Source organism: Elephas maximus, chromosome 11 (genome assembly GCF_024166365.1).
Source record: "Elephas maximus indicus isolate mEleMax1 chromosome 11, mEleMax1 primary haplotype, whole genome shotgun sequence".
NCBI classification, from domain to species: domain Eukaryota; kingdom Metazoa; phylum Chordata; class Mammalia; order Proboscidea; family Elephantidae; genus Elephas; species Elephas maximus.
This window is the reverse complement of record NC_064829.1, coordinates 16,341,145-16,368,783: the sequence shown is the minus strand read 5'-3', so window position 1 is coordinate 16,368,783 and position 27,639 is coordinate 16,341,145.

The following is a 27,639-nucleotide window of genomic DNA, read 5'->3' as shown; positions in this document are numbered from 1 at the left end:
AACACTGTTGATGCCTCTCATACGCTGTTATTTCACTAAATAACCCAGATTTTGGTGCATCTCTATTGGATGAATGTGAGTGTATTGTTAGGACCACAGGGTCGGAACAAGAGCTCGAGAGGACAGGGTGGCTTGAATGGGGAAGAGTTCCACTCAAGGGGATTGGTGGTCCTAATTGTCATTCATGGTGAAAAGAGGTCTATTCTGGGACACAAAGTAAGGATTGGGGAAGTAAACATTGGGCAAGAGACTCTCCATCTCTCTGGAGGCATGAGCGAGTTTGATTTTGATCTGCTTGAACATTTTGGGTGGTGTAGACCAGCCAGGGGTAGGCGTGAGGTAGGGAAGTGAACCCCCAGAGGATAAGGTGGGCTTGGTTGTGAATTATTCTCTCCATTGTAATTCTCTTTTGCTATTTTTGCAACTTCATTTAAGTCTGCTCAAAAGACTGTGTGGCAAGATGCAGTTCTGAGAAACCTTTTGTTGTGTTCCCTCCACCCATTAAATCAGAGACGCTCACTGCTCCAGGGAGGGGCAGGCACACCATGAACAAAGCTGTGAATTCAGTGTTTAAACATATTGCTTTAAATTGATAACTGAGATGCTGAAACCTGAAGGCCTCTATTGGAAGACCTAGGTTTTTTTTGAGGCAGAGAAGGGTGTTTGAGCTCCAAAGGCTGGAACAACTCAGCACAGTTGGAAACCACGGGATGAGAAAGAATGCATGGACACCTTGGCAGGGTTCCCACACAAAAGGAAATAAAATTCCAGCAGCTGATGGGAAGGACAGTTCTAGAGGGCACATGCCCAGATCACATATGCTAGTGAGTGCCTAAGGAAGGACCCTACTCTCTGATACCTCTGGGCCAAGCTTCAGGGGAAGAGACGAGAGCTAACCCGGATAAGCTGGGGAATCATAGAAGTAAAGCCTGAGAAGCAACTAACTAGACATGAAGTAAAAGGCCACCTACCTAGCAAACCTGCTAACACAGTGTGATTTGTAGAAACAGGACTTTTCAGCAGAGAGGACCTGAGTGTCTACCTCCTCTCTGCTCCAAGTCTCTCCCAGCTCCAAAATGGTAAGGAAGTGCAGTACATTGCATCGTTTGCTCAAAATATTTGGTTCCAGGAGGCGAGGCCAAGATGGCTGACTAGGTAGAAGCTACCTCGGATCCCTCTTGCAACAAAGACTTGGAAAAACAAGTGAATCGATCACATACATGACAATCTACGAACCCTGACCATCAAACACAGATCTAAAGAGTTGACCTGAGCTACAGAGACTGAGAACGAACAACCACGGGGAAGCAGTGACTGTTTTCAGAGCCTGGAGCCAGCGTCCCAGTCAGGAAAACTTGGCGCCGGGCTTTGGACTGAGCTCAGGGGAACTGAGCACAGCATCCTGAGATGGCGCAAACACAGACACAGCCCTAGCCCCCAGGAGTGACCTCGGGGGAAGCCCAGCCAGTGCACACAGGCAGCGCAGCGACACGACTGACAGGAGGAGAAGTCACCGGGAGGCAGCGACTGGTTTTAGAGCCGGGAGTGCGGCGTCCCAACTGGGGAAACTTGGCGCTGGGCTTTGGACTGAGAGCGGAGGAACTAACCACGGCTTCTGAGACAGCGCAAGTACGGGTCGCGGGCCTGACCCTCGAGGGCAATCTCTACCCAGCCAGCACACACAGTCACCCCGCCCCTCGGGAATCTCAGATAAAACAGTCATCCCAAGCAAGTTAAGTAACTTTGTCTATATTCTGGAGTGCTACTCTCTCCTATTTATCTGAACCCTCCCCTCCCCTTCCCAGGTGGCTTCATTAACATTGGAATTTCCTGAGCCAGAGAGAGAAGTGTGCTGTGGTTTTTCTTTGCTTTTTTTTTTTTTGTTGTTGTTTTGATCTTTTCCTAACCCATTCTCCTGGCCTGAGAGAAGCAGCTACAAAAAACCCAGGGACCAAAAATCCTTCCCTAATTGGACTAAAAACACAGAACCAGCTCCAACCAAACATATGTGATCCAGAGTCTTGGGCTTTCATCCCTACAGGGAACAAGGTGGCTGTTATGATTCAAAGCCAATTCTGATACGGATCTGACTGTAATTGTTTTAGCGGATTATTGGAAAGACAAGTTTCCCAGGTCTGATATCTCTGTGTATTCACCAGAGCTCTCACTGACCCACAACAGGGAACTGAGGGCTGAAGCTCCCCCCAGACCACCTAGCCTCCTGCCTTAGGAGTCTAAGGAAGGAGACACCTACCAAACTGTAGAGGTACTTGCATTGGGGGCCTAAGGTACAGCTGCAGAGCCCACCCACCAAAGTGCACTGGCACTTGGGGGAAGCCTGTCAGCATCCTGCCCCCTTAGAGTGTGAAACCCTGCTGCTACTAGAATCTGGTACACACAACTATCACCACTACTTCTCTAGGTGGATAGGTGACAGTCTGCACCACATACTTGATGACCCTAAATCAGATTCTACTCAAGAATAGAGAATGGACTCTTAGGCTTATATATCTGGTAACAGCCCAAACCAGCTGGTTATAGGACATAAGTGATTCAAGGGCTACAACAATCAAGACAGTGCAATCTAGTAGCCCATCTATGTATATTGAAAGAAAACAAAACAAGATAAGACTCAGTGAGCAAAAATAGAATAAATCACTACAATATCTTAGAGATGGCTCGGAGACAGCAGTTGATATAAAACCACATAAAGAAGCAGACCACAATTGCTTCTACAACTCCCCATACTAAAGAATCAAAATCTTTCCCAAATGAACATACAATCCTGGGATTGCCAGATGTAGAATATAAAAAAATAATTTATAGAATGCTTCAAGACATCAGGGATGACCTCAGAAATGAAATACGGCAATCTACAGAAAAAGCCAAGGAACACACTGATAAAGCAGCTGAAGAAATCAAAAAGATTATTCAAGAACATAGAGAGACAACATTCAGAAATCCAACAGATTAACAGTAAAATTACAGAATTAGAAAACTCAATAGGAAGTCAGAGGAGCAGACTCGAGCAATTGGAATGCAGGGTGGGGGATCTGGAAGACAAGGGAATTAACACCAATAAAACTGAAAAAAATCAGATAAAAGAATTAAAAAAAATGAAGAAACCCTAAGAATCATGTGGGACTCTATCAAGAAGAATAACTTGGCGTGTGATTGGAGCCCCAGAACAGGGAGGGATACCAGAAAATACAGAGAGAATAGTTGAAGATCTGTTGGCAGAAAACTTCCCTGACATCGTGAAAGACGAAAGGATATCTATCCAAGATGCTCATCGAAACCCATTTAAGACTGATCCAAAAAGAAAATCACCAAGACATATTATCATCAAACTTGCCAAAACCAAAGATAAAGAGAAAATTTTAAAAGCAGCCAGGGATAAAAGAAAGGTCTCCTACAAGGAGAATCAATAAGAATCAGTTCAGACTACTCACCAGAAACCATGCAGGCAAGAAGGCAATGGGATGACATATACAGAGCACTGAAGGAGAAAAACTGCCAGCTGAGGATCATATATCCAGCAAAACTCTCTCTCAAATATGAAGGCGAAATGAAGACATTTACAGATAAACACAAGCTTAGAGAATTTGCGAAACCAAACCAAAGCTACAAGAAATACTAAATGAAATTGTTTCATCAGAAAACCAATAATATCAGATACCAGCACAACACAAGGTCACAGCGCAGAACATCCTGATATCAACTCAAATAGGGAAATCACAAAAACAAATTAAGATTAATTTTAAAAAGAAAAAAAATGCTCAAAACAGGGAATCACTGAAGTCAATATGTAAAAGATCACAATAATCAAAAAGAGGGACTAAATACAGGTGGCATAGAACTCACATATGGAGAGGGAAACAAGGCGATATAGGACAATACAAGTTAGGTTTTTACTTAGAAAAATAGGTGTAAATATTAAGGTAACCACAAAGAGGTATGACAACTCCATAACTCAAAATAAAAACCAAGAAAAACGTAACGACTCAGCAAACATAAAGTCAAATACTATGAAAATGAGGAGCACAATTTACATAGAAAAACATCTCAGCACAAAAAAAGTAAGTGGAAAAATGAAATTGTCAACAACACACACAAAAAGGCGTCAAAATGACAGCACTAAACACATACTTATCTATAATTACGCTGAATGTAAGTAGACTAAATGTACCAATAAAAAGACAGAGTCTCAGACTAGATAAAGAAACACGATCTGTCTATATGCTGCCTACAAGAGACACACCTTAGACTTAGAGACACAAACAAACTAAAACTCAAAGCATGGGAAAAAAATATATCAAGCAAACAACAATCAAAAAAGAGCAGGAGTAGCAATATTAATTTCTGACAAAATAGACTTTAAAGTTAAATCCACCACAAAGGATAAAGAAGGACACTACATAATGATTAAAGGGACAACTGACCAGGAACATACAACCATATTAAATATTTATGCACCCAATGACAGGGCTGCAGGATACATAAAACAAACTTTAACAGAACTGAAAAGTGAGATAGACACCTCCACAATTATACTAGGAGACTTCAACATACTACTTTCAGAGAAGGACAGGACTTCCAGTAAGAAGCTCAATAGAGACACGGAAGACCTAATTGCTACAATCAACCAACTTGACCTCATTGACTTATACAGAACTCTCCACCCAACTGCTGCAAAGTATACTTTTTTTTCTAGTGCACATGGAACATTCTCTAGAATAGACCACATATTAGGTCATAAAACAAACCCTTGCAGAATCCAAAACATCGAAATATTACAAAGCATCCTCTCAGACCACAAGGCCATAAAAGTGGAAATCAATAACAGAAAAATTAGGGAAAAGAAATCAAATACTTGGAAACTGAACAATACCCTGCTCAAAAAAGACTGGGTTATAGAAGACATTAAGGAGGGAATAAAGAAATTCATAGAATGCAATGAGAATGAAAATACTTCCTTTCAAAACCTCTGGGACACAGCAAAAGCAGTGCTCAGAGGTCAATTTATATCGATAAATGCACACATACAAAAAGAAGAAAGAGCCAAAATCAGAGAACTGTCCCTACGACTTGAACAAATAGAAAGTGAGCAACAAAAGAATCCATCAGGCACCAGAAGAAAACAAATAATAAAAATCAGAGCTGAACTAAATGAATTAGAGAACAGAAAAACAATTGAAAGAATTCACAAAGCCAAAAGCTGGTTCTTTCAAAAAATTAACAAAATTGATAAACCATTGGCCAGACTGACTAAAGAAATACAGGAAAGGAAACAAATAACCCGAATAAGAAGCAAGATGGGCCACATCACAAAGGACCCAAATGAAATTAAAACAATCATATCAGATTATTATGAAAAATTGTACTCTAACAAATTTGAAAACCTAGAAGAAATGGATGAATTCCTAGAAAAACACTACCTACCTAAATTAACACAATCAGAACAACTAAATAGACCCATAACAAAAAAAAAGATTGAAAAGATAATCAAAAAACTCTCAACAAAAAAAAGCCCTGGCCCAGACGGCTTCACTGCAGAGTTCTACCAAACTTTCAGAGAAGAGTTGACACCAGTACTACTAAAGGTATTTCAAAGCATAGAAAATGACAGAATACTACCTAACTCATTCTGTGAAACCACCATCTCCCTGATACCAAAACCAGGTAAAGACATTACAAAAAAAGAAAATTACAGACCTATATACCTCATGAACATAGATGCAAAAATTCTCAACAAAATTCTAGCCAATAGAATTCAACAACATATCAAAAAAATAATCCACCACGACCAAGTGGGATTTATACCAGGTATGCAAGGCTGGTTTAATATTAGAAAAACCATTAATGTAATCCACCATATAAATAAAACAAAAGACAAAAACCACATGATCTTATCAATTGATGCTGAAAAGGCATTTGACAAAGTCCAACACCCATTTATGATAGAAACTCTCAGCAAAATAGGAATTGAAGGAAAATTCCTCAACATAATAAAGGGCATCTATGCAAAGCCAACAGCCAACATCACTCTAAATGGAGAGAGCCTGAAAGCATTTCCCTTGAGAACGGAAACCAGACAAGGACGCCCTTTATCACAGCTCTTATTCAACATTGTGCTAGAGGTCTTAGCCAGAGCAATTAGGCTAGACAAAGAAATAAAGGGCATCTGGATTGGCAAGGAGGAAGTAAAATTATCTCTATTTGCAGATGACATGATCTTATACACAGAAAACCGGAAGGAATCCTCCAGAAAACTACTGAAACTAATAGAAGAGTTTGGCAGAATCTCAGGTTATAAGATAAACATACAAAAATCACTTGGATTCCTCTACATCAACAAAAAGAACATCAAAGAGGAAATCACCAAATCAATACCATTCCCTGTAGCCCCCAAGAAGGTAAAAATACTTAGGAATAAATCTTAGCAAAGATGTAAAAGACCTATACAAAGAAAACTACAAAGAACTACTGCAAGAAACTAAAAAGGACCTACATAAGTGGAAAAACATACCTTGCTCATGGATAGGAAGACTTAACATAGTAAAAATGTCTATTCTACCAAAAGCCATCTATACATACAATGCACTTCCGATCCAAATTCCAATGACATTTTTTAATGTGATGGAGAAACAAATCACGAACTTCATATGGAAGGAAAAGAAGACCCGGATAAGTAACACATTACTGAAAAAGAAGAAGAAAGTGGGAGGCCTCACTCTACCTGATTTCAGAACATATTATACAGCCACAGTAGTCAAAACAGCCTGATACTGGTACAACAACAGGCACATAGACCAATGGAACAGAATTGAGAACCCAGATATAAATCCATCCACATATGAGCAGCTGATATTTGAAAAAGGCCCAGTGTCAGTTAATTGGGGAAAAGATAGTCTTTTTAACAAATGGTGCTGGCATAACTGGATATCCATTTGCAAAAAAATGAAACAGGACCCATACCTCACACCATGCACAAAAACTAACTCCAAGTGGATCAAAGACCTAAACATAAAGACTAAAACAATAAAGATCATGGAAGAAAAAATAGGGACAACCTTAGGAGCCCTAATACAAGGCATAAACAGAATACAAAACATTACCAAAAATGACGAAGAGAAACCAGATAACTGGGAGCTCCTAAAAATCAAACACCTATGCTCATCTAAAGACTTCACCAAAAGAGTAAAAAGACTACCTACAGACTGGGAAAGGATTTTGAGCTATGACATCTCTGACCAGCGCCTGATCTGTAAAATCTATATGATTCTGTTAAAACTCAACCAGAAAAAGACGAACAACCCAATCAAGAAGTGGGCAAAGGATATGAACACGCACTTCACTAAAGAAGATATTCAGGCAGCTAACAGATACATGAGAAAATGCTCTCGATCATTAGCCATTAGAGAAATGCAAATTAAAACTACGATGAGATTCCCTCTCACTCCAACAAGGCTGGCATTAATCCAAAAAACACAAAATAATAAATGTTGGAGGGGCTGTGGAGAGATTGGAACTCTTATACACCGCTGGTGGGAATGTAAAATGGTACAACCACTTTGGAAATCTATCTGGCGTTTTCTTAAAAAGTTAGAAATAGAACTACCATACAACCCAGAAATCCCACTCCTCGGAATATATCCTAGAGAAATAAGAGCCTTCACGCAAACAGATATATGCACACCCATGTTTATTGCAGCTCTGTTTACAATAGCAAAAAGCTGGAAGCAACCAAGGTGTCCATCAACGGATGAATGGCTAAATAAATTGTGGTATATTCACACAATGGAATACTACACATCGATAAAGAACAGTGACGAATCTGTGAAACATTTCATAACATGGAGGAACCTGGAAGGCATTACGCTGAGTGAAATTAGTCAGAGGCAAAAGGACAAATATTGTATAAGACCACTATTAAAAGATCTTGAGAAATAGTTTAAACTGTGAAGAACACATACTTTTGTGGTTACGGGGTGGGGAGAGAGGGAGGGTGGGAGAGGGTTATTTACTGATTAGTTAGTAGATAAGAACTACTTTAGGTGAAGGGAAGGACAATACTCAATACATGGAAGGTCAGCTCAACTGGACTGGACCAAAAGCAAAGAAGTTTCCGGGATAAACTGAATGCTTCAAAGGTCAGCGGAGCAAGGGCGGGGGTTTGGGGACTATGGCTTAAGGGGACTTCTAAGTCAATTGGCAAAATAATTCTATTATGAAAACATTCTGCATCCCACTTTGAAATGTGGCGTCTGGGGTCTTAAATGCTAACAAGTGGTCATCTAAGAAGCATCAATTGGTCTCAACCCACCTGGATCAAAGGAGAATGAAGAACACCAAGGTCACACGATAACTATGAGCCCAAGAGACAGAAAGGGCCCCACGAACCAGAGACTTACATCACCCTGAGACAAAAAGAACTAGATGGTGCCCGGCCACAACCGATGACCGCCCTGACAGGGAGCACAACAGAGGACCCCTGAGGGAGCAGGAGAGCAGTGAGATGCAGACCCCAAGTTCTCATAAAAAGACCAGACTTAATGGTCTGACTGAGACTAGAAGAATCCCAGTGGTCATGGTCCCCAAACCTTCTGTTGGCCCAGGACAGGAACCATTCCCGAAGACAACTCATCAGACATGGAAGGGACTGGACAATGGGTTGGATAGAGACGCTGATGGAGAGTGAGCTACTTGTATCAGGTGGACACTTGAGACTGTGTTGGCACCTCCTGTCTGGAGGGGAGATAGGAGGGTAGAGAGGGTTAGAAAAGGGCAAAATTGTCACAAAAGGAGAAACTGGAAGGAGGGAGGGGGCTGACTCATTAGGGGGAGAGTAAGTGGGAGTATGGAGTAAGGTGTATATAAGCTTATATGTGACTGACTGACTTGGTTTGTAAACTTTCACTTAAAGCACAATAAAAATTATTAAAAGAAAAAAAAAAATTTGGTTCCATAAGGCTGCTCCTTCTGATACCAGGTATGGCCTAAACATGGGACTTTCATCAATAGATGAAACACGGCGGAGTTCAATGAGAAAAATGTATAAATGGATGCTACGTTGGCAATGGATGCCTATCAAACCGCACCGGGTAAAGAAGAAATAGATGTTCCCTTCCACCAATGTCTAGTTAGTTCTTAGATTACCCGTGGGGAGAGATAAGGAGAAGGGAAGGAAAAAATCCTGAACTCTTTACCCAAAATAGAGCAAAGAATGCTCAGTAACATAGTTTATATTCATTTGGCGGTAACAAGTCATCAACAGAAAAACGGCTCAAGAACTAAGTTCAGTTATAAAGAAATAGTTTCATTTTTACAACCTTGACTGAGACTATGGAGTTTCTTCCTACCCTCTGGTCTCTGCTGTGCTGTGGGGACCGAAAAGGAAGGACCTAATCCTGTGCTTAATAGAGAAAAGCTGAAGAGAAGGAGGCGGCCCTCCCTCCCCTGAGGCTGGCGTTGGGTTGGAAGAAGGGCCCCTAGGGTAGAAGTGTGGTAGCACAGCCGACCGGAAGGTCAGGAGCACCAGGTGACACAGGGGCTACAGTGCATGCAGCTCAGGGCCCGAGCTGTGTTCCCAGGGCCCCTCCCATCCTTGGGGAATACCTCAAGATGCTAGCAGTCATTCTGACAGGGCTGGTGCCATAGTAATATGGTTTACATAATAATAGTAGCCAGAACGTATTGAGAATATATAAAAAGAATATATAGAATGTTCTAATTTGTGTGCCCTTTACTCAAGTACACAAGAATTATAACTTTTTTAAAAACTTTTTCTCTAGTTCAATCTCCATTTCAAGCCCTATTTAGCCTGATGGCAGAAAACTTGGTCTTAAACAACCACAATTTTTCTCAGTCATTTCAGCCTTAATGTTTCCTCCTGGCTCCCTTTCCCACGTGGGTGTGATCTACATTCTGGAGGTTTCTGTTGCATTTAGGCCTGGCAAGGCACCTGGTCTGTGCCATACTTACCCTCTGTGGTAGAATCTTCTCTGTGCCCCCCTCTCTGGAGCCCAGACTCCCATTGTTGGGCCCACCTCTTTCAGTCACCATATTTCTGTGGGTTTCCTGCCCTCCCTCAGCCCCTCTCTGGGGCAGGAAAACTTGCAATAATCTACCTTTTTAATGTCACAGAAGACTTAGGGAGCTGCCTGAAGCCTCTGCTCCAGCCCTGCCCTGGTACAAGAGTTCTACAGCTTCCCACCCCTGCCACCCCATGCTGGACAGATGCAGAGGGCAGCCCAGAGCCTTGGCTGCTTCCTCCAGCCCTATCTGCACAGGGATAAGGCCCCTTAGCACACAGATCCCCAAATCTTACTTCTGTCATTGCCACCACCATCCCCGTTATCTCGGCAATCCCACCAACTCATCACCAACATCTGCTTCCCTTGTTCTCTCCCAGCATCCCCCGCCCCACCTCCATCAGAGGAGTTTAGTGGAAGGAGGGGGCACAGTTGTATTCTACAATCTTCCTGCCTTCATCCCTACCATATGTTAATTTGTTTTTAACTCAAAATCTGAGAACGGCTTTTTCTCAAGCTCTTCTCTCTCCTGGGGCAGTGGAAGCTTCCTATCTAGGGGCCTGAATGAACGAATGGATGAGGGTCCTTGTTTAATAAAGAGTGTGTGTTTAGGGAAACAATCCATTAATACTTCAAAAACTTCATCACAAAGCTCCTTCCTAGCAAATCTTTATGATCCTACAAAGACAGTTTCTCTCTCCCCTTGGCCCCAGTCTGGCAGTGATCTGTATACCTGCTAATGTTTCTCCTCCCTCCACTAGTGGCTCTGACTCTGTTTCCCACACCAGGGAGTTTAGGTGTAGGAGTAGGCAGGACTCCACTCAGCTAACTCTCTGAACCCAAAACCAAACCCATTGCTGTGGAGTCGATGCCCGACTCATAGTGACCCTATAGGACAAAGTAGAACTGCTCCCTTGGGTTTCCAAGGCTATAGATCTTTACAGAAGCAGACTGCAACATCTTTCTTCAGTGGAGCAGCTGGTGGGCTTGAACCACCGACCTTTCAGTCAGCAGCCAAGCGCTTAACCACTGCACCACCAGGAGTCCCTAACTCTCTGATAACTTGTTGCTGTTGAGTTGATTCTGATTCATAGTAACCCTATAAGACAGAGTAGAACTGCCACATAGGGTTTCCAAGGAGTGGCTGGTGGATTCAAACTGCCAACCTTTTGGTTATCAGCCGAGCGCATGACAATCTAGATCAGCGGTTCTCAGCCTTGGCTGAACAGCAGAATCATCTACAGAGCTTTTACAAACATTAGTGTTTCAGAGAACAGGGCCTCATAAACTTTGTTAAAGCTTCCTCCTCCCTTGACTCTAATCTGTGACCAAGGGTTTCTCAATCTTGGCACTGTTACAATTTTGGACCCAGTGAGTCTTTGTTGCTGTAGTGGTGGTGGAGGGGTATCTTGTCCGTTGTAGGATTTAGCAGCAACCCTGGCCTCTACTCACTAGGTGTCAGTAGTAACCCTCTCTCCAGTTATGACAGTCAAAAATGTCCCCAGACATTGCCAATTGTCCCCTAGGGTAGGGAGGGAGCAACATTCTCTGGTTGAGAACCACTGGTCCAAGCTAAGGAGAAAGTGAATAGCTCTCATGGATGAAAAGGCCAAGTGATATTCTTATAATCACTGCCTGGCCTGTGGGCTTCAGGAAGGAAAACAACTGCCCACTGACCCTAGGTTCCTAGTGGAATAGTGGGCCAATGGATCCTTTTGGTTCTGTCAAAAACCTACTTAGAGAAACATCAAAAATTAGTGTAACAGAATACATTTATTTTGAGTAGATATGATTCGAACTGGGCAGTGTCATCTGAACATATCCGGAAGGTGCTCTGAACAGGGGACAGTGAAACCGGGTTATATAGGTCATTATTATGTTAATTTCTCAGAAGAGAGCATCAAAGCAAATGGCAGGTTACAGAAACAGTCACCTAGGACATGCCATACATCCTAAAACAGCCTCTAGTCAGACCCTGGAGTTCCTGCTTCTTGAAGCTGGCCGTACATACAAAAATCTCTAACAGAACCCAGTGCCTGAGACCAAATAGTCTCCACTAAGCTGCTCACTAAGCTATTGTTTGATCTGCAAGCAACTCCAGGGAACCAGTTCCTTCAAGGTTCCAAAGGACACCTAAGGGCTGGTGACCTGGATGGGTCACCCCAATTCCAGGAACCCATGGATTCCAGGAGAATAAAAATAATTTTGTCAGTTCCCACAAGCTGGTTCCACTCAAGTGGCAGTGAGTCTGCTGTGGACTGTACAGGACAGGCAGGCTCAGGCCTGGGAACAGTCCTTTACTCTAACTCTGCATGGAGTCTGACCTCTCCCTCCAAACCAGTCTTTTCACTAATCAGTGATGTCTCTGGAATCTACTTTGTCTTCCAGGGGTCGCCTCCATCTTTGCCCACACCATTTCTCTCAGAGTAGACAGTATTGAAGTCTCATTTTCCTCTCCCCATTACCATTTGATCACCAGCTTATAGACCCAGTATCCATCAAAGGGCTCACAACTCTTTCAGAGCCGCCCTTATGCTGCCCACAGGGAGAGAGCCATGACTCCACAGAGTGGGCAGTGAGAACTAGCTCTACAGGGACCAGCAGGTGTTCTGTGATTTAGTCCCAGTAGTCCATCATATAGTAAGCACCAACAGCTCCAACCAGCACCTGCCAGCACCATGCACCCATTTCATACCAAAGAAAAGTGCCCACACTCGCACCAGCAGTTGGTAGCACACACAGGGATAGAGCCAAATCCAGAGCACTCATCTTTTGATCCACACATTTGGCAGCCTGTCCTCCTGCACAAGCACAAAAGGTCATCTTATGTGGGTGTCAGAGCTGCTGACACTGAGAGCAAATCTGTCCCTGTGAAAGCTCAGAGCACGCTGGGATCCACCGTCTGGAGCAGAAGTGCCACGTCTGCAGACACCTGCAGTTTGCCTAATTACATTGTCACACACCCTTGAGAACCACCGTGTGCTTCAGATGCACCACATATGTGACTAACGAGGTGTCTGAACCCTATGTTATGAAATTGTCACAGGCTATTTGTCAGGAAGTAGCTGCCTCACAAGCATAGCATACTTAAAATTTGAGCATCCACATTTTCATAATAATCCTTTGTAATTATAAAAATAACGCATAATTTCAATTACATGCAACAAGTATTTTCTGGGCATTCATTTCAAAGGTACCTGAATTCGAATTTCCCAGGACTTTTGTTTCTTTGAGCCTCCTAGAGGGATTGCAAAGCAACAGGCGCTCTTACCTCAACTTTAAACCTGAGAAAGAAATAATGATTTCCTAATGAAAAGAGAGATCTTAGCTTGAAATAAATCGATCACTATTGATTTCCTTTCCTTGTAGAGATGTATTAACCACTATACACTTTTATGTTTATCCTTCACACAGATTATTTTATCCTTATCGTAGTCTTTACATTGATTCTTTTTAAAGCATACTCAATGTAAGTCCAATCATCATTTGGTTTGGTGAGTGGGTTATCCTTGCCCTTGGCTGGGAGGTTGTTTCCCCTCCCTCCTGTCCTGGCTCCTTGCTTTGCAATCCTGCTGTTGCCAGTTATGAGTTCTCTACACCATCTGTAGCGGAACCACAGCGTTACCAGTCTCCGCCCAGTTCAGCAGACCCAGAGGGCTGAGCGAGCCTGCGGTCACAGGAGCCCCCAGTCTCACCTTAGAGCCAGCGGGGGCGCTGCCTCACCAGGCACCAGGAACATGCCCCCACCAGCTTCACCATTTATAACTGCCCTCAGCTGGCAGCCACGCCAACCCTTTTGGGAGGAGGGGGTGGTTGATGGTCCATCCATTCTCCTTCTACCTCAGTCTCTTGGGTACTCAAGCTTTCTCTGTCTTGCGCTACTGTTTGCCGGGGAATAATCAGAGTCATGTATTACTACATGTTCTCTGAACAGAATTTGCAAAGTGCTGAAAAATAAGCATACACAAAAACTGTAATGACATAGCCAGAAGTAAACCCAGTTTTTAATCTCTGCATTTATGTCCGTATTTCATAAAGAGATTATATTATAATACTGTTTCTTTAACTGGTTTTTTTAATTAACCATACATCATTTTCTCATGACATTAAGCATTATGCTAACTGACTGCTAAGTGGCGCATTGAACGACTGTATCACTGCATACTTAATATATCTTCAAACACTGCCGATTTCTTTTTTCAACCACAAATAATGTCAATATAAAAAAGATTCATGGGGCTGTTTGTACTTATCTGGTTAGTTTCATATGGTAAACTTCCAGAATTGGAATTGCTGTGTCAAAAAGTAAGCACATTTTAACGAGTGGGCCCTTGACCTGATTCAACCAGTTCTGCTTCCCGCGGCTAGATTTTTCTAGCTCTCTGTGTCAATTCTGGGACTCCATCACCTTCAGCAGCATCACAAGGAGGTGCTTGAAAAACCGCAGCGTCCTGGTGGCCTCACCCGTCACCCACCCTCCATGCACTCCATGCCCAGGGTCTGCACACCTGATCTCCCACAGGTTTTGCTCTGGGACAAGAGAGCTTGCTAACCGTAGCCCTACCGTCCAGGGTTAATAACTCCCCACACTGAGCCTTAGCTCAAAACTCTTTTGTTTTCCCCTTTTGATTATGACCTCCTTTGGAAAGACAAGTTTCCCAGAGTTGAATTAGAATTTTGCCACCTTGATCATGGTTGCTGTATCCCAGAATTCCTAGCGGCTGACTTTAGGGTTCAGCTTCCATTAATGTCCTACTGAGTCTCCTGACACCGGGACAAGGCCCACCTGTGGCAGTAGCCAGGTTAAAGGAGAATAGCTATAATGGTGATAAGTTCACCTCTGGGTCAGCTCCCCAACAGCAGACTCAAAAAACTAAACTATCCAAGCTCAAAACAGGTTTGCTTACTTGCAATGCTCTACATACAGAGGTTTATTGAGGGGAGAGGCTGAAATTGTGGGAGAGATGACATTGATGAGTTAGCTATGAATTTTAAATATCCTGCAACCATGTCCTTCATTCGTATGAAATAAAAAAAAAAAAATACTCCTAATTATGGAGTACATTTTTTTGAAAAGTTTTCAGTTTTTTTTTAAACCACAATCCTTGTTACTTCTTTTTTATAGGAAAATCTAAATTTGGACCAAAACAAAAATAAAACGCAACTATGAGCTTTCAACATTCTCCTTGTGCCTGGATTACCAAATATTATTATTTCTATTCATAATTTACACTGCTTCTGATAGAGCTGTTATTATTGAAAACAAAAACACAACAAAAACCCTTTGAAATCTTCTTCAGCAAATTCTCTAAATAGGCAGCACCTTCCTATTGCGGCTCAATTCTTTTCTAAGAGGCCAGCTAATTTTACCTTTTAAAATCATTGATATTTAAATTCCCTATTTCTTCAATATCTAATTACTTGCCAAGATTTGTCAAATCGTTTTTGATCACATCACTAAAAATGTTACTACCTATTTGTGAGGGGGCAACTGTTCTGTGTAATTGGAAACAGGGAGCTGGGAGGGCCTTTCACCCCTGGTCGGGAGCCCCTGTGTTTTAGCCTTCTGTTCTCTGTGCCCTGTGTTCTCCCCCATCACCTGATTCCCTTTAGACATGTGTGCTAGAGCTGAAAGTTTCCTGTGTCAGCAGCCTGCAGCTTTTGTGTCTTCTTAGCACGACAACCCCAGGCTTGGGAGAGACATCAGTCCCACACAGTACCACACAGCGCCAGGGCCGCTGGCTCCTCATTAGTCTTCTCAGAACCCTGATGAGCTCGTCCAATTGCCCTCTGGTGGATGTACAACAGGTGAAGGAGGCCTGTCAGCCCACAGCGCTTGTGGCACCTCCATAGAGCCTTTCACCTGACCAATGTCTCTCAGCCTGCCAGGCCGTCCGGCGTTTCATTTACAGAGACCAAACAGTCACAGTTTTTCTTTCCAAAGCCCCAGGAATCTATTGCGCGCTGGGCTGGAGCCATCTCTGCAGCCCCCCTCTCACTGCACTACATGTAAATCAGGGCATCAGGGGACAGCAGAGACCGACCCTAAACTGTCCCGAGAAGCCGGGTTTGATGTAGCAGTATCCTTGTCAGGGATCAGCTCCTCTTGTCCCTTTGTGTGCCAGTGGAAAATTCTGAAACAGTAGCCCCAAGAAAGGTTTTCTCTATCCTCGCCCCTGCCAATATTCCTCAGCTAGTGTTTCTTCAGAGGCCTCCACAGCGCTGGCCCAGTCCTTTGATGGCCGTATGAATGTAGATTCCTGTCTATTTCAGCTGTGCTCTCTCTAAAGGCTTTTTTAAAAACGTTAAATGCTGAATTCTAACCAGCATGATACCATTTCATTTTGCGTCAGCCCAGACCCAAAATACTAAAGCTCCTACAAAGACATTCAAACTGTTTTAGACATGATAGAAATAAATACAAGTTTCAGAACATTTTGCAGGAGTGAAAGTTAGCTCTTTGCAAAGTCAGCTTTGACTTGTATTCAGAATGGGTTGAAAGATAATGCAGACTGGATTCAACTACACAAAATGTTACAAAAAGTCCCAGACATACCATTATTCAGAGTTTCTAAAAGAGCATGGAGCAGGGCTCTTAGCCAGATTTCTCCCCTTTTTATAAGGTGTGTACATCCCTGCCAAGAGGAAAAGAGTAGGAGCAGGACTGCATTTGCTATCTGATCTGACAGTCTCTTTACCATCATCTTGATATTGGGCTCTGCCAAGGCCAACTACCTCACGTCAGCTGCCCCTTCTACAGTGAAAAATGCTCCTCAGGGATTTCCCTTGTAAACAGGTAATCGATCTCCCATAGGGGCCTAAGAGGACGGTCTCCCAAATCGGCATGAGACTTGTTTCTGTGTTAAGCTGTCCCTTAAACAGAAACCATGTGGTTTCACCCAAACATCCTGTGATAAAGCTGAGTGACGCTCAGGGGCTGTGTCAGACAGGAGGGAAGATGAGCTTCAAGAGGGGGACATTTGCTCCAGCAGTTAGTTTGTTGCCTAGCCTATGATTTGGGAGAAAGTAGACAAAATCCGGATGACCGGAGGCAGTATTCCGTACTGGAGCTTGCTCGTTGGCCGGCCTAGCCCTGTGAGTAACTTCTGGCGGGAGAGATGGACACCAAAGGCTGGGAAACGTGGCCAATGCAGGCGCCTTTCCAAACGAGGGGCAGCTCTGTGATGCTCCCTTGCCTCTGTGAGAATCACCAGCTGCAACAGGTTTGCGGGGCGGCGTTGTCGTTCTCACCTCCCAAGTAGACCGGCCTAGAAATCCTTTTTGATCTGACACCTATGCCGTTGTGCCTGGACCCTGCACTGCTAAGGGAGTAGCGCTGAGGAAGCCTGAGTCCGTGTTACAGCGGGTAGACCAGGGATTTGCATTTCGGACAAAGGGCTTGAAATAAAATAAAATAAACACATAGTTTCTGACATTATGTGGTCGTGATGCTCTACATTGTCTGGTGGCTACGTTAATGTGCTACCTTACCTTGCTGCAGCACATTCCAAAGGATTTCTTTTTCTATATATTATACTATTAATAATATAAGTGTTGGATAATCATGTCTTTTTTAGGTTAAAAAATTTTCACATTCAACAAATGATTAGTATGTAAATAGGCAAAATTGGCGATATTTATCTTGTCAGCTGAAATGCATGTGGCTAAATAAGCTTGGCTTTCTCTAGGCAATTTAGTGAAGTGCATCATTTCTAGCTTGGGAAATCAGTCATTCAAAGTCTGCAATAATATCACTGAGCACAGTTCACCCTCTGACTCAAGACATAATACAGGAACCCAGTCAGTGACCTGGGCTCATACACAGAGCTTGGAAATGGGCACCCACTATAGAGAATAGCGGCTTTGCTTGGCTGAACAGCGAGGCTGGATCAGGCAGCTGGAGGCCAGATTCAGATGAGATCAATGCACAGCTTGCCACAAGGGTTAAAGTGTCTCAAAAACACCCAGTCATGGGCAGGATGGACTCTTTCATTTACCAACTTCTTAATACCACCCATTATCTCCCTTTCCTGTTTCTTGATTTGGTCTAAATTTGGAAAAGTATAAAGACAAAAGAGAGAAAGAAAGGAAGGATGTCTAATGATTGGATTGTATTTTGACAAGTTTATTCTCCGCAGATATCTCGGCTGCCAGTCTAGCTGCTACCTGGCTTCATTTCACAATACACTCTTAAGAGCTACTCACCAGGAAGATCATGTTTAAAGACAAAATAGAGTGTCATCTTACATCAGAAGAAGGAAGTACCTGTCTTTCAAAGTTGCAGTCTATATGGGCAAAGTAGCTACATCCAGTGTTTGAAGCACCAGACAGGATTAGGAAATTAATAACTTTTTAACCATACAAGACAGAGTGTGATTGAGAACAGTGTCACAATACTTGATGCCAGCGACACCTTTGATTCATTATAGATAATCAAGAGGAGCCTCTTGGGATGATGGGTGCTAAATGAGCCTCAGTCCTCAGCTCCTTCAAACACCACTGCCATTCCAAGGGAGGTAAAGTCCACTGGGCGGGGGCAGCTTTAGATAGAGGGTCAGCCATCAGACACTATGCACCAACTGGACATAGAGTTGAGGGATTTGCTTTTCAGCAGGTGAGGCTGTGGTTTTGGGTTTAGTGCTTTGTTTTTTCAAAAGATGCTCTAAATTATTGAGTGGAAACCATGATTTTGATTGTTTTTCTTTGTTTTGTTTTGTTTGGCCCGTGAGGGGCATTGACTAAGTAATGAGCCATTGCCTTACCCAGGCCTCAGTGTCAGATTAGAACATGCAGAACTTTGTGTTGAAAAGACCATGTAAAAGGCCAACTGCTAACGTGTTTCTCTCTGAGGGTCTCTGCTGGGGGAGTCAGCATGGTTCATCACTGGAGCACAAACATGAACTCCGCCATTCAGCCATTTCCTGGTGGTGAGATCTGGATTCTGTGGCTGCCCCACCTTTCCACCAGTCCCCCAGGACTTCACTCCTCCTGGCCTTGGCTAGAAGCACCAATGGCTCCAACCACGCAGAAGAAAGGTCTCCCAGGCTGCCATTAAAACACCCTTGTTATTGAGAGAGGTTTTCCCACTCTTTCTCTCTGATTAATTTATTCATTAATTAATCCCATGAATTAGTTTATTAATTCAGCAAGTGCCGTGGATTGAATTATGTCCTCCAAAAAATGTGTGTCTCAACTTGGCTGGGCCATAATTCCTGGTATTGTGTGACTTTCCTACATGTTGTATATTCTGCTTCTGTAATGTTAATGAGGGAGGATGGGCAGCAGTTGTGTTAGTGAGGCAGGATTCAATCTACAAGATTAGATTGTGTCTTGAGGCAATCTCTTGAGATAAAAGAGAGAAGTGAGCAGAGAGACAGAGACCTTATAACACCAAGAAAGCAATGTCAGGAGCAGAGCGCATTCTTTTGTCTGGGGGTCTCTGCACGAGGAAAAGCTCCTATTCCAGGGGAAGATTGATGAAAAGCCCAACAGAGAGAGAGAGCCTTCCCCTGGAGCTGACGGACTGAATTTGGACTTCTAGCCTACTAGACTGTGAGAAAATTAATTTCCCTTTGTTAATGCCATTCACTTGCATTATTTCTGTTATAGCAGCACTAGATGACTACAACAGCAAGTGTTTATTGGACTTTGAAATGGCCAGCTCAATGCTAAGTTCTGTAAAGGAGGATACTAAGAAGTTCTGTAAAGGAGGATACTAAGAAGCATTAATTCCATTCAACAAACATACATTGAGCACCTGCTCCATAAAGAGCAATGTCGTAAGCACAAAAGTGTGTCAAAGTGAGCTAGCTCTTAGGGAATTTACATTAAGTTATGGGAGGAGATGAGACCTATAAGCAAGGACAAATGTTTACGTCCTTTGAGAAATATTTTTCGTAAATGTTGTATGAGTTTATAGGATAGAGAGATGGTTTCTGATTGGAAAGATAATAGGGATTAGGGACTGGGAATACATTACAAGAGGAGTGATCGGTGAGCTGGGCCACAGGGATTCAACCAGGTAAAGGTGAGTGTGAGACTATTTAAAAACAGGTACAGTGCCGGTCCCACCAATATAACATGGCAGATGCCGACCAGAAACATGCAGTGCGGCCAGCTGTGGTCAGGCTGGCTAAATATCAGTACTAGATTTGATCATTCAACCAATTTATTGAATATCTACTTTGTGCCAATCATAATTCCTCCTCTTACAACACTAAATACACAGTCCCTACTTTCATGGAGTTTCTTAAAACACAATCTGAGTTGACAAAAAAAAAAAAAAAAACCCCAAACCTATTGCTGTCGAGTTGATTTTGACTCATAGCGACCCTATAAGACAGAGTAGAACTGCCCCATAGGGTTTCCAAGGAGCTTCTGGTAGATTCCAACTGCCGACCTTTTGGTTAGCAGCTGAACACTTAACCACTGCACCACCATGGCTCCATAGGAAAGACTAAAGTCTGATTTATCTTTGAATCATTGGCATCTAGTATGGTGTTTGGTTCATAGTAGATTCTCAACCAAAATTTATTGAACTGTTTCCTAGTTTGAGAAATATTGTCCCCTTAAGAAAAGTTATAATGAGTTTGGCTCTTATCTCCTTAATCAGCTTGCAGGGTGCCTCTGGAAGGAGAGGAGAGAAGGGCAAGGCAAACTCAGAGGAAAAGAGAATAGCTGCAGAAGGAGCATCTGGAGGTAGGCACCTGGGACCGGACAGGTGAGCCAGGCAGACTGACTTCAAGAAAGAAGATCACTGCTAATATGAGCAGGATGAAAAAGAACTTCAATGCCAAACATCAGCCTCCTTGGCAGAGAGTTCAAAGGAAGGGCATGTTCTGACTGCCTTTAACCTCATGCATGTCCTTGGGAAAAGTTTCAATCTTTCTTCTCTTCCACTGGCAGCAGGATGCTTGCTTGTCCCATTCCTTGGCAGGGAGCAGAAACCTCAGGAGGAACACAGTGCTCAGGGAACTGAGGTCTCATCCCGTTCTGCTACTGGTGTAAGTTCATGCAGGAAATTAGCACAGGACCACAGAGTAGTCGTTGGGGCATCTGCAACAATGAAGCCACAGTCTAAGAAAAAAAGAGCCAGTACGACCAAGTGGACACAGCTCAGACGAGCCCAGCCAGTGTTCCTCTACCACCTCAGCACCGTCAGTCTTCCTGAAGCTTATCTCTTTATGTATTCCAACAGAGATTTAGTATATCCACATCGATGGTGAATGTTATATACTTGGATACATGGCTACCACTTTATTTGGTACATGGTTTGTCTTAATTTTCTAGATTGTTTTTTTCCTCTTTCTGATCTTCTTTTGCATTGTGTGAGGGTAGTCTCTCGCCTCCTCATTTTATTTTCTCCCTACATTAGTTTGGTAATTATACACTCTGATTTCTATTCTTGTAGTGATTTTATCAGTTGTGAAAAAAATCTTAGTCATTAATCTTTCGTGCACTGCATTTCCCCTGTTTTCTCAGTGATCTCCTTCTGAACCTCTGTTTCTTCCACTCCCTTTAACATGTTTGAAGTTCTGACCCAGAACCCCTACACACCAGTCACAGTCATCACTGCCCCCACCACAGAGGCACAGGCTCCAGCTGTCTCCACACAAGCACGAGTACAAATGAACCTACATTTATAGGTTGAGGCTAATCAGGGTTCTAGACACTATGGTGGGTCACTGAGGAGTAGACTACCCCTGGCACAACACTGCCATGACAAGACCCACACTGGCCCCGTGGGCTCTGTGGGCCTCTGTGGGCCTCTGGGGACAGACTCTCAGAAGCTTCTCATTTTTACAGCTCAATAGTCCAAGATCCTGGGCAGTCTCCTGGCCCAACTGTTACTATTATCATCATCAATGGACAGGGCTCAGGCAAACACTAGAAAGTCCGCCTCTGTGGCTCCTCGTTGTCCGAGCGATTTGTTTCCCTCTTTACCTCACGTGACCATAAATGACGTTGGATTCATACCGATGCTGAAATTACAAAGATTTGAATTCTGTGTCTGCCTTCCAGCATAAATCTCAAGTTTTCCTCAGGGAGGAGTCACCCTACCAAATACTTCTGAGGTCCCCACGGGATGCTTGCATTCCACCCTGCAGACCTGCCCAGGAAGCTCCCCCTGTAAGTTCAGTGTGAGGGTTACTTCCGTCTTTCTCCTCCTCCTCCCAGCTCAGGCCCAGAGCTTTAATACCCCTGTCCATAGCGAAGCCAGGAACAGTGACCCTGCAAACTGTCTTCGATAAAGCCACCATCTCCATCAAACTAATGTGGACCAGCCTTCCATACCAGGTGACTGCTCACAGAGAGACACAGGTGACATGGCACATTCCATCTGCTGCTCCTTGGGATCTGTCCCCCAGCCTCAAGAGCCCCAGCCTGCTCAGCTCACACACACTCATACTAGGTGACGATGGGCTGGGCTGCGCCAGGCCGGCCCAGGGCTCTGCACCCGGAACCTGGACCCTTCACTGACCCCCAGGCTTCTCAGCCCACTACTCCAGACTCAAGTCCCTCCCAGCAAGCTCTTCCACTGGGCTCCTGTTTCTGTTACAGAAACGTGGCTTTCCCTGTAATTTTTATTTTTGTCTTTCAAAGTTCAGGGCTGCACTAAGGTTCCAGTCGTTTTCTTCCAGATAGTTCTTTGGAATAGCGTAAGTACTATCTTTCATCTATTCTAAGATACAGATATTTCCACATCTTTACCTCCCTGGAATCAGGATGTGCCTTAACATTAACTGTGCTTTATAATTAGAATTGGAAGCAACTCCTTAAACTGGTCAGACATAAAATGACGGTGTAATACCCTTGGTCGAATTTCAGATTTAATAAAATACAGCAACTTCGCAGATGCAAAAAAGGACCTGGGCTAAGGGGCAGCCCCTGTAACACAGGCCACAGTTTCCAGACCCCAAATGCACATGACATGTAGGGAGGCATGATGTCTGTCCCACCCAAGGAGGACCCAAGATCCTTGGCCTACCCATGGCAGCCAATATGTCCTCTTACTTCCAGAGGAACTGTGAGCATCTGAGTCCAAGCGCTTTCACACTTACCATCATACAGAGAGGAAAGTGGCTGCCTAGACACAGCATAATTACTGTTATTATTTAAAGGCACTGAAACGCCTGAACTGTAGAAAGGCACACAGGAGTTCATATACACTGAAAGCCACATTATGGTCCCCAGCAAACACCTCCCTGTTTGATGTGGCATCTATTCCAGCCTTTGTGGTGGGGAAGGGTTCTCAAAGAAGCTGTCAGAATCTCTAAGGAGTCTGTAGGTGGTCTCAACCATAGGAAGTATTGCTTTGTAAGCTTTTTTGTTTGTTTGTTTGTTTAATTCTCCCAAATTAGTTTGCTCTGAGGTCAATTAATATCTTGAAACGTGTGTGTAAGGAAGCCTGATGTGCTGCCACAAAGAACTTGGCAATGTTCTCCTATATTTGTGCAATTGTCAGCAAATCCTACATAATCCCCTCCCTTTATATTTTAAGAAATACAATGTGTGACTCATGCTTAGATCGCCATTGGTCAAAGTACAATATTTCGAAAGCAACCATAAGAGTGTGGCAGTGTATATAAACATTGCGAACTGTTTTCACAATAATTTGGCTTCCAAAAATTTATCTTCATCCACCTTCAATCATATTTACCAATGCAGTTGGTCTTCTTACTCATATCCTTCTCCTTTTTACTGCTTCTCTCATGTCCAAAATGCCTTCATTCATGGGCAGAATTGAGGGTATGGGCCTGGTCTGCCCATCCCAAAGCAAAGGTATTTCCATCCTACCACATTGATTCATTTCAACCACATAACCCTGCATCTCTTTCCCAGCTGACCCCACCTGCAGTCAACGCCATTCTTTTCTTCCAAAAAAAAAAAGAGAAAAAACAGAAAACAAAACACATTGCCATCTAGTTAATTGACTCCTAGCAACCCTATAGAAGGGAGTAGAACTGCCCCTCAGGGTTTCCAAGGAGCAGCTGGTGGATTCAAACTGGCAACCTTTTCGTTAGTAGTCAAATGCTTAACCACTGTGTCACCAGGTCTCCCCCCTCTTCCCAGGACCAGTCCAAATCTAAAACAGCATAGAAGTCAGTCTTTGGGCTACACATTGATCACCCTCTTGACAGTGTGCTCTGGCTGCCATATGAGGTCCATCTTGTCCCAGGCCTGGGCCTCTTCTGTGCCTCCCAGTCTTACACTTAGATATCAGACTTCTGCTAAGCTGCGTATTGTTGTTGTTGTGTGTCATCGAGTCAATTCCGACTCATAGTGACCCTATAGGACAGAGTAGAACTGCCCCTTAGGGTTTCCTAGGCTGAAATGTTTACAGGAGAAGATTCCCAAGTGTTTTTTTCTGCAGTGGGGCTGGTGGGTTTGAACCACTGACCTTTAAGTTAGCAGTCCAACACTTAACCATTGTGCTACCAGAATTCCTTCTAAGCTGCCTAGGCCCCACCAATTCCTAGATCTCTGTTTTACTCTTCCATGTGCACTTCCAGGGCCTGGTCCTCTAACTCTTCCTTGAGTCCCAATTCAGTAGCTGGGCCTGCTCCTCCAAAGTAAATCTTTCTGATGCCACTGGCTCTCCTGCCTCACCTGCATTACCTACCCTGTATCCCACTGTCGCCGTTCTTCTCTGATTTCCTGGGACCCCTTGCTATGTCATCCTAAATCTACACTCCCCTCAGCTTCGCCCATCTGCTTTGATTGCCACCAATGTTACAGCTAATACATGGGTGCAGTGCTCGCCCACTCTACCACTGCTTTTTTGATAGCACCTGGAACTGAGATTATCCTCTTAGCACCTGTCCTGGGTCAAGTACTGGGTCTACTTCTACCCCCGCCTTCTCATTTGGCTTTGAATGACTTAACATGCCTAGTCAGTTCCAGAGATACGATTCTTTCACTAATAGAATTTTTCTTTTTAACCTGGAATGCCCTCCCATCTCTCCTACACTCCTCCATCCTTCAAGTTTCAGCTCAAAATCCACCTCTTCTATGAGTATTGCTTGGTCATCTAGTCTTCATAACTTTCAATAGGCCTTCAAAAAATATTTGTTGAATGGATAGGACAACAGTGTGGGTCAGACAATGGATAGCCAGGATACATTGCAGGCAATAGGAGGGGGATGCAGCAGGTGAACAAGTGCTACTACCTAGGGTAGCTGAGAGGAGGGAGACCAAGGTAGATTGGCAGGGCTCAATAGTGAAAGGAAGGGCAAAGTAGGGCCCGTTTCTAGAGGGTTGGAGTAACAGATATGAAATTAAGAGACCCATTTACTAGAAAGGGTACAAGACACCACCTTAGTCAGAACCTTCACAAGAAATCAGGCAAAGAAACCAAGATATCAGATCAGGAAAAAGGCCAGAGCCTCAATTAAGTTAACTCTGAGCCTCATGAGTTTTTGACAAGGCCTTTATACTACGTTGCAACCAAGAGGTCTTATTTTTCCTAGAAACTTAGAAAGCAGATATCCAAAATATATACATTTCCCACGCAGTATTCTAAAGAGCAGTAGCTTTGTAAGATGATATGGGCTTTCTAAGTAAATTGATTTCCACTGTTGAAAGATGCTTAAGAAATGCTGCGTGCTCAATGGATGCTATCTAGTGGTTAGACTTGATGCCATTTAAGGTACCTCTCAAAGATGATGTTCCTTAGAATACATGACTTAACGATTTCTAGAATCTGATTCACATTAATGTCTTAACATGACTTTCCAGTTTTGGAAATCAATTTGTGCCCCCGAAATGCTATTAAAAGTTTTACAATTTTATTATTTTGTTTGATTTCCAATTAAAAATGGTAAGCACTTATTCAGTTTAAGGGAGTGTAAACCGGCACAACATTCTGGAGAGCAATTTGGTAGCATCTAGTTAAGGTGAAAATACACATAACCTATAACCTAGAAATTCAGATATTCGACTTCTAGGTATATGAACAAGAGAAACTTTGAACATGAGTCCAAGGAGTCACATACAATGATGTGATTCTTGCCATCGTTTTTAAGAGCAAAAAACTGAAGCCTATCAAGATATTCATAAATACAAGAATAATATTATCTTTTATTGATACAGTGGAATATGATGTAACAGTTAAAAATGAATGATTAGGGAGGTGGGGCCAAGATGGCTGACTAGATAGAACTACCACGGATCCCTCTTGCAACAAAGACTTGGAAAAACAAGCGAATCAATCACATACATGACAATCTACAAACGCTGACCATCAAACACAGATCTAAAAAGATGACCTGAGTGACAAGGGAGTGAAAAGCCACGCCCTGAAGCAGCAACTGCCTCTGGACCCGGCATCCCGCTCCACAGCCTTGAGCCCTCGCGGTTCCCTGGTGCCAAGTGGCGGGGCCGATTGCAGCTTGCCAAGGTGGGGCAGGCACGGGACACAGCCCTAACCCCTAGCCCCCTGGGGTAACCTTGGTAGAGACTCAGCCAGCGCAAGCAGGCTGCACACTGGCGTGGCTAATGAGAGAACCGGCTACCACGGGGAAGCAGCAACTGTTTTCGGAGCCTGGAGCCAGCATCTCAGAAAACCTTGGCACCGGGCTTTGGACTGGGCGCAGGGGAGCTGAGTATGGCTTCCTGAGATGGCGCAAGCACGGGATGCAGCCCTAGCCCCCTGAAGTGACATCGGGGGAAGCCCAGCCAGCGCATCAGGCAGCGCAACGCCGCTGACAGGAGGAGACGTCACCGGGAGGCAGAGACTGGTTTTGGAGCCTGGAGTGCGGCATCCCAGCCAGGGAACCTTGGGGTTGGGCTTTGGACTGGGAGCGGAGGAGGTGACCACGGCTTCTGAGACAGCACAAGCATGGGAGGTGGGCCTGACCCTCGGGGGCAATCTCAACCCAGCCAGCACACACAGGCTACCTGCCCCTCAGGAATCTCAGATAAAACAGTCATCACCAAACAAGATAAGTAACTTTGTCTATACTGCCGCTATACTCTCCTATCTATCTGATCCCTCCCCTTCCTGCCCCAGGTGGCTTCATTAACATTGGAATCTCCTGGGCCAGGGAGTGAAGTGCTCTGCGTTTTTGTTTTGTTTTTTTTCTTTTCCTAACCCATTCTCCTGGCCTGAGAGAAGCAGCTACTAAAACCCAGGGACGAAAAATCCTTTCCTGACTTCCCTAAACTGGAATAAAAATACAGAACCAGCTCCAGCCAAGCACATGAGACCAACAGTCTTTGGCTTTCATCCCTACAGGGAACAAGGTGGCTATTATAAAGCAAAGGCAATCTGATAGAGATTTGACTGTAATTGTTTTAGGGGATCACTGGAAAGACAAGTTTTCCAGGTCTGATATCTCTATCTATTAAACAGAGCCCTCACTGATCCACAGCGGGGAACTGAGGGCAGAAGCTCCACCGAAACCACCTAGCCACCTGCCAAAGGGGTCTGAGGATACTGACACCTACCGATCTTTAGAGGTACAGGCATTGGGTGCCTAAGGTCCAGCTGCAGAGCCCACCCACCAAAATGCTTTAGGAATACAGACACGCCTCCCTCACTGGCACGTGGGGGAAGGCTGTCATCATCCTACCCCCGCCCCGGTGTGTGACTCCCTGCTGCTAC